Source organism: Panthera leo, chromosome D1 (genome assembly GCF_018350215.1).
Source record: "Panthera leo isolate Ple1 chromosome D1, P.leo_Ple1_pat1.1, whole genome shotgun sequence".
Lineage (NCBI taxonomy): Eukaryota > Metazoa > Chordata > Mammalia > Carnivora > Felidae > Panthera > Panthera leo.
Genome location: NC_056688.1, coordinates 96,770,170 through 96,783,001, shown reverse-complemented (window position 1 = coordinate 96,783,001; position 12,832 = coordinate 96,770,170). Strand labels below are relative to the sequence as shown.

Genomic DNA, 12,832 nt, shown 5'->3' with positions numbered 1-12,832 from the left:
CAGCTTGGGCTCAGCTCATGTTCTCGCAGTTGGTGAGTTCGAGCCCCGCGTCAGGCTCTGTGCTCACAGCTCAGGGCCTGGAGCCTGCTTCGGATTCTGTGTCCCCCTCTCTCTGCCCCTGCCCTGCTCGTGCTCTGTCTCTCAAAAATAAACGTCAAAAAAAACCACCTTTTTTTAAAAAAACCCACATTTATGTGTGCAGCTGATTCTGTCCCTCTGCCCAATCCTTCCTCGGTTATCAGCCTAGAACAGCCCCTAGCTAGAGCAGATACAGCGCAGGCCTTAGACCAAGGCCCAACCAGATATTGGCTCAAACGTGTTAGGTGGGTGGGTGGAGGCAGAATGAAGCCCGAGCTGACTGCAGGGGAGGGGAGGGGAGGGGAGGGGAGGGGAGGGGAGGGGAGGGGAAGCAGAGGCATTTCCTGAGCACCTCAACCCCAACAGACATCAGTGGTGGTAGGTACTTTGCACGCTTTATCTCATGCAAGCTTCACAAATGTCAGTGAGAAAAGTAGCTTCATTTTTAAGAGAAGGGAGCCAGAGGTCAGAGGAGATAGGGCACTTGCTCAAGGTCACCAAGTGTGAGAGCCACAAGTGTGAGGCTGACCCTGAGGGGGTCGGCCATGCCCGGCCCACCCAGACCCAGCACCCTGAGCCCTGCCAGCCTGGTGGACCCTTCAGGGGCTCAGACCTACAGCAGCCACAGCCCCTGGTCTCATGGCCTCAGGGAGGAGTTAACTAACCCGGTTAATTAGCTCACCCGCTGGGCAGAACCCAAGACAGCCGAGTTGGCTTGGCCAGAGCACATGGCTGGCCCCCGAGAGGTAGGTGGCTGGAGCTGGGCCTAGAAGGATGAGGAAGACTTGAGTCGGGGGACAGGGGAAGAGGTGAGGGCATCCGGGCAGAACTGCAGGGCCCAGACACCATTGTCTGGGAGTCTGGAAAATTCTGTACTGTGCAGAAGTACAGGAGGGCAGGCACAATCCCCAGGGGAAGTCAGGAGCTGAGGTAGGAGGGACAGCCGGGCCGGACCCCACCTCCCTCCATCAGCAGGGGCCCCAAATGGCCAGGCAGGAGACGGTAACAGGGACGGCCCGAACCACTCCATCTTCCCTCCGCAGGCTCCTGGCCCAGAGCGAGGATCCCAGTCCAGTCCTTTCCTAGAGCCCCTTGTACGCAAGAGCCACCAGCCCGGGGAAGAGTCCTGGGATGCCCAATGCTGAGGCACCGAATAGAGAGGAGGCCAGAGTTCTCTCTCCTTACTAAGGAGGACAGCTCAGGGTGACAGACCAGGCTCAGGATGGGGAGCAAGGCAACACAGCTTTAAGTCCTGGCCCCAGCGCTCTGTCGCTGTAGGATCCCCGGGCATCTCACTTGCAGCCTGTCATTATCTATAAAATGGGCTCAGAAATAATACCCTCCCTGCACACTTTACAGGGTGTTGCGAGGTCTACAGGAGTAAGTACGTGAGAAAATGTCCACTGCTAAAAGCTATAAAGCGTAAGGTATCATTAGCAGAAATGAGAACCCCCTGAGGAGGGGAGTGACTTCCCCAGGGTCACACAGCCAGACGGTTGCAAAGTGCCATTTGAACTGGGTCTCCCGATGGTGAGGCCAGGGCCCTCCCAGGGCGAGACGCCGAATTCCAGGGCAGCTGTGCCCCTTGGGCCGACCCTCTTTGCAGGAGTCGAGGGTAGGGCATAGGCTGCCCCCCAGCTGTACTGGTCCAGGACCCACCACTACTCTAGACGAGGGGGCCCAGCCTTGGAGTTCGGGATCGAAAGCCCAACTCTGTGCCTTTCAGCTGTGACTTTGGCCAAGTTGCTACGACCCTCCATTTCCCCATCTGTACAATGGGGGCTGGCAGGGAGGTGACTGATACATGGCTACACAGTGTCCAGGGCAGGCCCGGCACATATTAGATGCTCGACAGAGGAGGGTTCTCTCCTCGTCCTCTGCTGTGCCTGCCAGGGGGTGGTCGGGCACACGTTTCCGTGGCTTCCCAGAAAAATGTCCAGAACAATAACTGGGAATATAAACTGGTTGGAGAACACTAGATCTTAGAAGAAGATCATGTTACTGAATGGCTAGTGGGTAGGGACTTGCGGGGGGGGGGGGGGGGGGGGGGATAAAAAATAGAGCAAGACCCTGGCTCAGAGACAGTGTGGAGAAAACTGCCCTCCAAGCCCCCTCACCTGGGGTCCCCTGGGGCAGGCACAGTGTTCAGGGAAGGCACCTCTTGCTCTGCCCCAGATCGGCAGGAGAGAAGCCCAGAGTGTGTGATATAGTGTAGGGGGTGGGGAGGGGTGTTGTAGGGGAGCAGGGAGAGGTGACAAGGACAGGGTTCCTGTATTGGTGCCCCTGCTGACTTTCAGGGCACCCTTGGACATATTAGGTTGCCTGTCAGAGCCTCAGTTTTCCTTTCTGTGAAACGGGGATGGCGATAAACATCTTATCCTCCTGCACATAAATATATAAATAGCACATGCTGGAAAAGGTGACTGGGGTGACGGCAGGCAGAATGTGAGTTCAGGCCTCACACAAGCCTTTACTAAACAGGACAAGGTTCCTACTGTCAGCAGGACCAGGAGCTGGACTCACCACACAGCCTCCCCTACTCCATGGATTCTTAAATTCTAATTCCCAGACCAGTATCTCCTAGCAACATATTAGCAATGCAACATTCCCGGGCTGCAACTCAGACCAATGGAATCAGAAAACCTTGTGGGTATGATCTGTGCTTTAACAAACCTTCCAGGAGATTCTGCCACATGTCAGAGTTTTAGAACCACTGGACCCCTCCCTGACCCAACTCCTACCCCAGACAAGCATCCTCCCACAGATTCCTCTTCCCATTCCCTGGCTCCCCGAAGGCTGTTGGGAAGGAACGAGTCACCATGGAGAAAGGTCATTAAATAGTAAAGAGATCTCATAATTAGTTAATGACACCACAGGCTCCTGGAAAGGAGACAGGAAGAGGGTCAAAAGTCAGACTACGATTGAAGAGGAAAAGCTCCCCCATATCTGTCTTTCTCTTTCTGTTTCTTACACACACACACACACACACACACACACACACACACACACACACACAGAACCAGCCTCCTTCCTTCCATGCACTTGCTCCCTAGCACCCACAGGAATTCACTCCGCGGAAAGCATTAGATTTGAGCGCAAGATATACAGAGGGACAAAGTGGCCACTATAGCAATGTGGAAGCTAATGAAAAATTCAAAATGGCCTAAATGTGCAACAGCAGGAGAATGCTCAACTGGGTCGTGGTAGATCCACGGGGTGTGTTGCTATGGAGCGGGGAAACAGGCTGCGGAAGAATATTGAATAACATGGAAAAATCCTCCCTCTACTCTGCTAACCTAAAGTGGTGGCACAGGACGTGGTTCCTATGGTATAATCCCGATTGTGTGTGTGTAGACACCGAAATACCCCCAGTGCTGCTTTCTGAGTTGTTATTGCCTCCTTTGCATCTATTCTCTAACTTCCAAGTTTTTCCACAAAAATTATGTCTTCAATAATTATAAAGCCTCTGTGTGTGTGTGTGTGTGTGTGTGTGCCCATTTGGTTCAGATGGAGACAGATGTTTTTTGAACAGTTGACAGAAATATCTCCTTCCTACACCAGAACCACTGGCCTGGGGCCACTTCTGCTGCAAGGGGGACTTGGTCTCCCCTAGGGAGTGTCCACATTCCAGGCGGACATCATCCCAATGAGCATGATCAGGACCATGAGTGGAATCTAAGGGAGGCTGGGTTTGTTCAAATTCTATACCATATGTTTTAAAAGTCACATCTGTGCAGAGATGACAGTTAGTGGGTTCTCCCAGCCTTGAGGTATGCAAACAAAGACTGGATGCTGTCCACTAGACTGGGCAGGTAGATTGACTCGATGAACCACAGACATGCCCACAAGACCACAATCCCATTAATGCAGGCACAAGCCCCTAACTGTGTGCTCCACTCTAAGCCAGGAACCCTCAAGTCAAAGCTGGGCTCAGACAGTCCGATCGAGGACTAAGCACATGGAAGCCGGAGGCCCTCTTGGCCCTCAGAGCTCCAAACAGTCCTGGAAAGCTCCTTTACGTCAGATCGGAGATCTCAGTCTCCGGGGAGGAGGACTCTGTCATTTCTCAATAGGAGTGGCAGGAGCAGCCTTCATTCATAACCACCTTCATCAGTCTCTGGCTTTTACTGAGGGTGCATTCTGCACTGTGCCCACCGCTAAGCATTTCACCCATATCCATTACCTCATTTAATCCTCCCAAGGGCAAGCCGTGGTAGACGCACCACTATCGTTACCCAGCTCACAGATAAGGAAACCATGGTTCTGAGCGGTTGAGACACTTGCCCAAAGGTGAGCAGATGGTGGGAAGAAGAGCTGGCCCTGTACCTAAGCCCCCTGCTTGCAGCTCGTCCCCAAGGGATTTGATGCAAGGTTTGCAAAACCAGCTACACAGTCTCCCGGCAAACGAGGAGCCTGCTGCTTAACCGTGCCAGGAGCGGGTGTGAGGCAGAGACAAAGGAGATCAGAGGATCTTTCCGAGAGCCTCTAAATGCCCAGCGCGAGTAGACGACACACCCTCCCTGCCCCAGCTGCTCCTCCGTTATGTGTTCAAGAGAGGTCGGGGAGGTGAGTTGTCTATGCAAAACCACAGTGACCCAAGGACTAGCCACCCACTCACGTCTGCAAGGACCTCAGACAAATCAATCCCCCCCCACCCCCACGGAGTTTCTATTTTCTCTATACACCAGGACATCTCATCAGGTCCCACCGCAAAAACATTCTGATAAACCGTCTCTCCTAAAACAGCGGGAAAATGATTTTCCAACTGTAGCAGAATTATTCATTGTTACCATTATTATAAGCAACGACAAATGAACACTTCGTGAGCGCTTACTGAATACCCAGCATCATTCAAAGAGCCTTATGCTTATCAGGGGAACGAACATTCCCCTCTCCACTTGTTTCTCCGTGGAGGGACCTCTACCGGGAGAACACCTCTGGTCTGGCTCTGCGCCCTCCTTTACTTCCAGACCCCAACAGTGGCTTATGTGATTGGCTCATCTAGGAGATGCGCTGGGTGTGCTCTCTGTGGGGTCCCGCCTCCCCCAGAGCCAGGCTGCCTGCATGAAGCCTTCCATCTGGGTTGCTCTCTGTACTACCACCTGCTCCTTGCAGGGAGGTTGGCCCCTGTCCAGCGTTGCCTGTGACCAGACAGGTAACTCTGCCAGCTTGAGGGCAGACGGTTAGCAGGCCCTCTGGGCCCCAGATCGAAAGCCACGTTTTCCGGCCAGCCTTCTGAGTAATGACACTTCCGTGTGGAGCTCCCATCTTTGCCATCTGTTTTCATTTGGTTCCAAATTCAGGAGAAGCGGGGTTCGCTCTAAAACCTCAACATGTGTTAAGCTCCTGCCCTGATTAGCTATTACTACTCTCATCCCTAGTTTACACATGAGGAAATTAAGCCCTCTGGTGTCGGCTGTTGAAAAGTTTTCTAAACAAGCATCACTCAGAGCGTATCGCCCACGATGGAAGTCGGAGGACATGCCCATGCAGAGCAGACTCTTCTCTCCCAGGCTCTGGGGCCCACCACAAACACTCCATCTGTCTTCTGAGGCCTGACAAATTGATACTCAACTTCAGACCAAACCCACCCCCTTTGGGGGGAAAAAAATGACATATATATAATTTATTAACAACAAAGACCTGAATTGGACCCCAAGTTCACGGATACATTTTTGTTTAACTATGTATAGCAAGTTCTTTGATAGCTGTATTGTATAAGAGTGTTCCTTCTTTCCGGAGCATAAAAACATGGAAGTCGTTGCAGACGATTCAGAAAATGGGGAAAAGTAAAAAAAATAAATAAATAAAGGTCTGTAACCTGATCTGTATAATCCCATTGTTATGTGAGTATTCAAACGTACTTTTCCATCCACTTTTCAGCCTTGAGTACAGTCATGGGATGGGGCGGGGGGTGGGGGGTGTAGCCCTAGCATTGTGTGTCTGCAGTGCCTCCTTGATGGCATCCGGGACTCACCCACCCACAGTGGCTGTCCCGGTGCAGGAGAATGGGCTGGGCACCCAGAGTCCTCTTTCTGAATAAAACCCTACAAGCACCCACCATGACTCTGCATGTGCCTCACTCGCGAAAGCCAAATGCAGCAAATGCAGGGTAATAGTTAACAGTTAACCCCATGACGGGCTGTAACTCGCCCAGGGTCACGTGGCAGGTAGAGGACGGGCTGGGATCAGAACCTGGGTCTCCTGATCCCCAGACTCAGGCTATTCGCCAAGCTTTCCTGCCCCCGCCCCAAGATTGAAATCCTGCTTCCTATTGATAATAGCACCACTACCAAAACGAGCTGATATATATACAGCACCTACTATGTGCCGGGCACACATCATAAGCGCTTCACATACATTAATTCAGATCATTCTCAACAACCCTATGAAGTGAGTACTATCATGATCCCCACTGTAGATGCTTAAACCGATGCACAGAGGGGCTAAACACTTGCCCAAGGTCATGGCCAGCAGGTAAGCGGCAGGGCCAGGAATCATCCTCAGGCACTTTGGTTTGTGACATTGCTTATGGTTCCTTCCCAACTTGCGCCAAGCCCAGCTCTACCCCAGGCAGGCTTCTGGAGCACTTACTGCCTGAAGAATTAGGAAACCTACCCGGAAGTTCACCTCCCTGGACAAAGTCGTTCTGCAACTCCACAGAGAAGCCAGGATCTGAGCCCAGACTCCCTAACCCCCAGACTCTGACACTTTGTCCACGTTCCTGCATTGGCTCTATAAGCCTAGGTCCAGAAACAGATCACCCCTCAACCCAGCAAGGAAAGTCAGGCACAGGACCCAAAGAAGAGCCAGAAGCCCTCCTGTGGGGAAAGAAGCCAGAGTGAGGTGCCTCCCAGAATTGCACAGCTCATGGCCTGCAAAGATGCTGTCACGGATGGCCTCCCAGAGGGCCCCTCTCCTCCCCCAGCCCCGAGTCCGTGCCCTCACAGGGGAACAGCATTTTACCCCAATAACTGCTGACTTGAAGGCACCTTTTCTGGCTGAGTCAGGGTTCACTAAGGGCCAAAGTGGCCCCTTCACTACTGGAGCTGGAGGAAGTCGGGCTGTTCCCCTCTCAGGAGGGGAAAGGCCAGGCCTCACAAGGGAAGCTGAAGCCCTGACTGAAGCCATCCCATGCCAGCCAAGCCGATCTCGCCTCCCTGGACCCGGGCTCCAGGATCGAGAGGGGCGGGGGCAGGGGGGCGGCTGCGCAGGCATCCAAACCCTGCTTCCCGGCTCCACCTTTGCCAGGCAGCCACCAAGGATCTGGCACCGAGCTGGGTCCTGCTGGGCCACCCCAAGGAGAATCACTTACTTATTCATTCAACCATCACTTCCTGACAGCCTGCTGTGTGCCAGGCCTTGTGCCAGGAGTCAAGGATACAGAGATGGACAGGGCGGTCCCTTCCTGGGAGGGTTCACAGAGACACTCCACATGCCACAAAATAACATGAAGAGGAAAGTACTCAGTGTAGACAAGCACGGGGTGGTGGGGGGCGGGGGTGTAGGGAAAGGAAGGGCTTGGAGAAAATCTGCCCCCCATCTTCGGACCTGTTTACCCTCAGAAAGCTTAGAGTGCCACTGGGGAGGCGCATGCTTTTGGCCTCATTTCATGCTATGAGGTCATTACCATTACCCAATTCATAGATTCAGAAACTGAGACTCAGAAAGGGTCACAAAGCCAGCAAGGGGCAGAGCCAAGACTCTAGCTCCAAAGTCCAGCTTTTGGCCACCCTGTTATACTATCTCCCTAATCTGCAGACAGACAGAAGGTAGGAAAGTTGCTTCCGGTGGGGGAAGCAAGGGAGAGAGGTGGGCCCAACTCTTGCATGTGTGAGAGCCGTCTCCCAGTTCCACGCTATATGGAGACAGGGGCGGGGGGGGGGGGGGTGCGTGTGTGCATGTGCTCACATGTGCCCTACTTTACAAACACAGATCCCAGGCTACAGAACTTCCTAAAAGCCAAGTAAAGGATGGGTCACCAGCACAGAAGGGAAGGAAGCCCAGAGAGAGAAAGAACTTATCAGAGGTCACGCAGCCGGTAACCAAAGGAGCTGGCACAAAATCTAAGAACCAGAATACGGGCCTCTTCCCTCTCCTCAGCTGTGTCTCCAAGTCAGCACAGAGTGAATCAGCACTGACAGGAAAACCATAGTGTAGGGGGAACCCCAGGTGTGAGTCAGGAACCCGCCAGCCCCCAGACGGCAACTGGGCCTGTGACATAGGCCCCGAGCCTGTGGTTGGCCACCTCGCAGGCAGCATCGGGGGACGAGGGCGGGAGGAAAGCAACGCACACCACACTGCAGGCCGTGTTTACCTCTGGGCTTCCCTCCTGGCTCCTCACATCCAGGCTTAGAGGAGGGGAAGCTGGTGGGCAGGGCAGTTCCTGCTGAGATTAAACAGAACCCCCCCCCCCCCGCCCCCCGCCCCAGCCCTGGCCCCATCCTGTCCCACGGAGGGGCCCAGGCTCTTCCCTCCCTCCCACCTTTCACGGAGCCAACTCCTGACTGTTTGATGCTCTTGATTAAGTCATAACCGCCCCCTCGGAGCTTCTCATGCGGTGGAGGAAGTGGGTATAACGGTTTGGAGCCAGGGGTCAAGGCCAAGCCAAAACCCGGGGGTGCCAGCTGGGCCCAGATGCTCCAAATCCAAAAGAATGCTCAGGGCTTGGCTCCAGTCTTCAGGTGGACTGGGGTTGGGTCCCCAGGGTGGGGAAGAGTGAGGAGGAGGTGGGGGAGCTTCCAGGCAGTGGCTCACACGTCTGTCTGAAACTTCGAGAGAGGGGACTGCCTCATATTGCAGAAACTTCACAAGAGCCAACCAAAATTCAGCGCCCCCCCCCCCCCCCCACACACGGAAAATGTGTCCCCACTGGCTAACCTCTCACCCCAGCCCTCCTGGACTGCAGCTAGGAGGGGGAGAGCCACGGGCACTTCTTCCCATCGACCTTGCTCTCACACCCACCGCTGATGGGTGCAAGCTCCTACCACTTGGCCCAGATGCCTCCCCCGTGGGCAAGCACAGGGCCTCCCTGGGCGGCTCCCTCCCTATCACTCTGTAGCATGTTATCACCCTCCCCAGCACCTCTGAGCCCCTGCTGTGCACCAGGGTCTAGGCTGGACGGGGAAACCAAGCAAAACAGGGCATCCATAGGGACCCTTTCTCCTCTTCCCACGTGACCCTGGCTCCCCTCCCACCCCTTTGACGGTGCCCCTTCTTTCACGCCCGGCTCCTTCCCCATCACCACAGCCATCAGCTCATTCTCCCTTGACTCCTGGGGTCCCTCACCCCAGCACATCAAGCAAGGCTGCCTTTCCTGAAGAGCCCCTCTGATTATGTCACTCCCTGGCTCAAAAACCTTCAGTGGCTCTCACCTTCTACAAATCAGATCTAAACATTTCACCTTGGCATTGAAGGCCTTCCGTGAGTTGACCCAACCTACCACCCCCCCCTTCACATCCCCGCACGATTCCAATTCTTCAGCCAGACTGATCAACGCAGCGATTTCTTAAAAATTCCCTCAACCCACTGACCTCCTGGACTTTGCCAAGGTATTTTCCTCTGCCCAAAACTTTCACTGGCGCTGCTGAAACCTTCCCAATCCTGAAGACCCACCCAAAACTCCACCTCCTCCATGAAAGTTCCCAGTAATACTTTCTTCATTTATCTCTTATCAGAGTCACTGGTGTCTCTTCCCAGACCGTAAACAACTAAGGATGGGGGCAATGTGTCATCCTTCATCATTCGTCATGTGAGCTGGTGGGGTAGTGGGGAAGGCTTTCCAGTATTTGCTTACTAAGTTCTGTTTGAGACGAATGTCTTCTCCTCCCCCATGGGCTCCACCTACTGACCCTCTTCCTCCCACCACACCACACTCTAATCTTATGCCATTCACATGCTTGGACAGGGGAGTCTGTGGCCCCAAGTCGATCCAACCCAGGACTTGGGAGCCCAGGCAGAAAAATGTTGCTCAAGTGTCAGCAACTCCAGGAAGCCCCTCTCCCTCTGCTCTGGTTTCTCCATTGTCTCGCTGCTTCTAAGCACCCTCCCCTCCCATAGACACAGACACTGTCTCCTCCATGCAGTGCAGCCTTCAATCAGCCTCCGTCCCATACTACTTTCTAGCTGGTTCCAAAGTGTAGGGCTCATCTCCCCAGGACATTCAGGGAGTCGACATGCAGCACCCCCAGTCTCCTTCGGTGCCCAGCCTTGATCAAACAGTTTATGGGACGCCCGGGTGGCTCAGTGGGTTAAGCATCTGACTCTTTGATTTCAGCTCAGGTCATGATCTCGAGGTTTGTGAGTTGGAGCCCCGCTCTGGGCTCCGCCTAACAGCGCGGAGCCTGCTTGGGATTCTCCCTCTCTGTCCCTCCCCTGCTCTCTCTCAAAATGAATAAAATAAACTTCAAAAAAATCTTAAAAAAAAAAAAAAAAGCAACAGGTAACACACTAACCCTCACTCTCACCCCAAGCCAAGTATGCAATGGAACAGCTGGATTCCAAACACTAGAGCAACAGACTCATGAAATCTCATCTGGCACCAAGCCCTGGATGTGAGTTATCTTCCCCAGCAGGAGCATGGTGGGGGTGGGGAAGCCCTCATTGTCAGCAACTCAAAATGAGGGCAGAGCCCAGGTCTGGCTAGGTCACCTCTGTATCTCCTAGCTCCATCTAATATATAGTAGGTGCTCAGTAAACATTTTGGGCTTTATTGAATTGGACAACCACCAACCTCAAGCACTATTGCAGAAAACTCAGCCACTCTTTGGTCCAGATGACACACTCCCCAAACCTGAAATGGACAAAGTGATGCGGACCCTTTCATCCGCATGAAAGGGTGGCAATTTCTGGCTCTCACAAGGTCAGGAGGGGCTGCAGCCAGGATCCGGCCCTCCAAAACCAGGCTCGTTCCTAGGCAGGAAGCCAGCCCATCATCACCTGCCCATCTGCATCAGGGCAGCTGTCATATAGTGAGGCCTCGCTGGGTGCCTGGTGCCTTGCTAAACACTGTGTATACATTATTCTATTTAGTCTTTGCTGCTGCCGTTGGGTACTGTCGTTACTCACATTTTACAGATGAGGAAACTGAAGCTTGGAGGAGAATGGAATCCTAGCCAGTTTGGTCCCAGGGCCTAAGATCTTGACCACTGAACTAGACTGTCCAGCTACCACAGCCATGGCACAGATCTACTACTGCCAGGAACAGAAATCCAAGAGCTAACCTTGAGCATGCAGCAGCAAGAGCCCTGGGCCGGGGGCTTGACTCTGGGCCCACAGTTTGGTGGGGCTTTCCCTTCTTTTCCCCACTCACCCTGGTAAGAACTTGTCCCTGGTTTCCAACCAGGGCCTCCCAGGCCAGCTCACCTGGAAATGCCCCAGGAGGGTGACAAAAGCCCCACCGAGGTTCTGGTCTGAAGCTTACTGGGATCTCAGCGCTGGGGGGAAGGGGAGACTGAAATTTCCCTGATTTAGGCTGCTTCCCAGGGCTTGTGGGCTCAAGGGCCATGCGAAGAACTCGTGTGATCTCTAAAGTAATTCGCTTAACGCTCCAGGAGAGTTCACCTGGCTCCGTGCTGCTCGGCAGGGAGAGAAACCGCAGTTGGGCAGCGTTGTGAACACCCTTCGCCGAACTGCAGGCTGCTCTCATCTGCCAGCCCGCACCTACCAGGGTTTTTGTGAGAAAGGGCAACAAGGAGCACCTGGTTCAACCTCCTCGGTTTACTGAGCCCGTTAAGTCCCGACCCGGGTGGGGGGTCGGGCCCGGGGCCACACTGCGGGTACGTGGCGGAGCTGGAGTACTGGGGAGTCAGGACTCGGAGACTTTATGCTCCCTTTCACCCACCAGCTGCCTCCGTAGCCCTATCTGTCACTTGTTCCGAGAAAGCTGCCCGAGCGGGCTCTGGAAGTGGGAACGAAAACTAACTTTGCTATTGTTTGTCCGGCCGGCCTCCCCCCTGCCCCTTCTCACCGGCTGGCTTTGCTTTCTGCTCGGCGCTGCAAGCCGCAAGCCCCTCGCCGTCCGACTGCGCAGCCCTGGACTCAGTCTCTCTGCGGTCCCCCTCCCGGCAGCCGTCGGGGATGGCTGCGGCGGGGCCAGGCCCCGCCCTCCTGGAGGACACGCCCCGGACACGCCCCCTGCCCTGCTCCCGGGCCCCGCGGGAATGTAGTCGGCCCCGGGCCAGATCCGGCTCCGCCCACCAGGCCTCCGGTGCAGCCGCCCAGCGGGAGGTGGGCCCGTCTCTTGCCCCGCCCCTCTCCGTTATGGCCTCCCTAATTCAGCCCGGTAGCTCCGCCCCCGGGCCCGCCTCCTCGACCCTGTCCTCTGCGCCCGGAGGAGGCCTGCCTCCCTACCTTGCTAGGCGAGCGCGGGAGCCCGGCTGGTGGGAAGCCCCAACACAGCGCTGCCTAACCGTCCCGCCCCTCCTCGGCCTTCCTCAGCTGTCCCCGCCCCCCCCCCCCAGACCCTACCGCCACCCCGCCTGGGTCATGATCTCCTCTCGGCCTTCCCCAGCCCCCTTGGGGGAGGCGCCCCCTCCCCAGGCACGCCTTTCCCCGCCTCAGCGCCTCCCTAATCCTGTTCTGCCCTGCCAACCTAAACCTGGGGCGGGCCGGCCTCGGGCCCCCAAGCTGGCATTCCAGGGCGGGTGCGTCCGGGTGCGACCGGGGACCGCGTGGGAGCGGTTTGCGTTCCAAGTCCGAGCCTTTATCAGCAGGCGACCTGGGCCCGGGCACTTTTTGAAAATACTAACAACTA

At 55.1% G+C, this 12,832-nt stretch overlaps 1 protein-coding gene across 1 annotated transcript in view; it reads right to left on the bottom strand.

Moving 5' to 3' along the window:
• The window catches only part of CD82 (CD82 molecule), a 50,878-nt gene extending 38,692 nt beyond the window's left edge, over nucleotides 1-12,186 (bottom strand). Inside the window, exon 1 of the mRNA XM_042904263.1 lies at nucleotides 12,047-12,186. The gene's annotated coding sequence lies outside the window, so the exon portion shown is untranslated. The remainder of the gene's footprint in view (nucleotides 1-12,046) is intronic.
• Nucleotides 12,187-12,832: the final 646 nt, after the last annotated feature.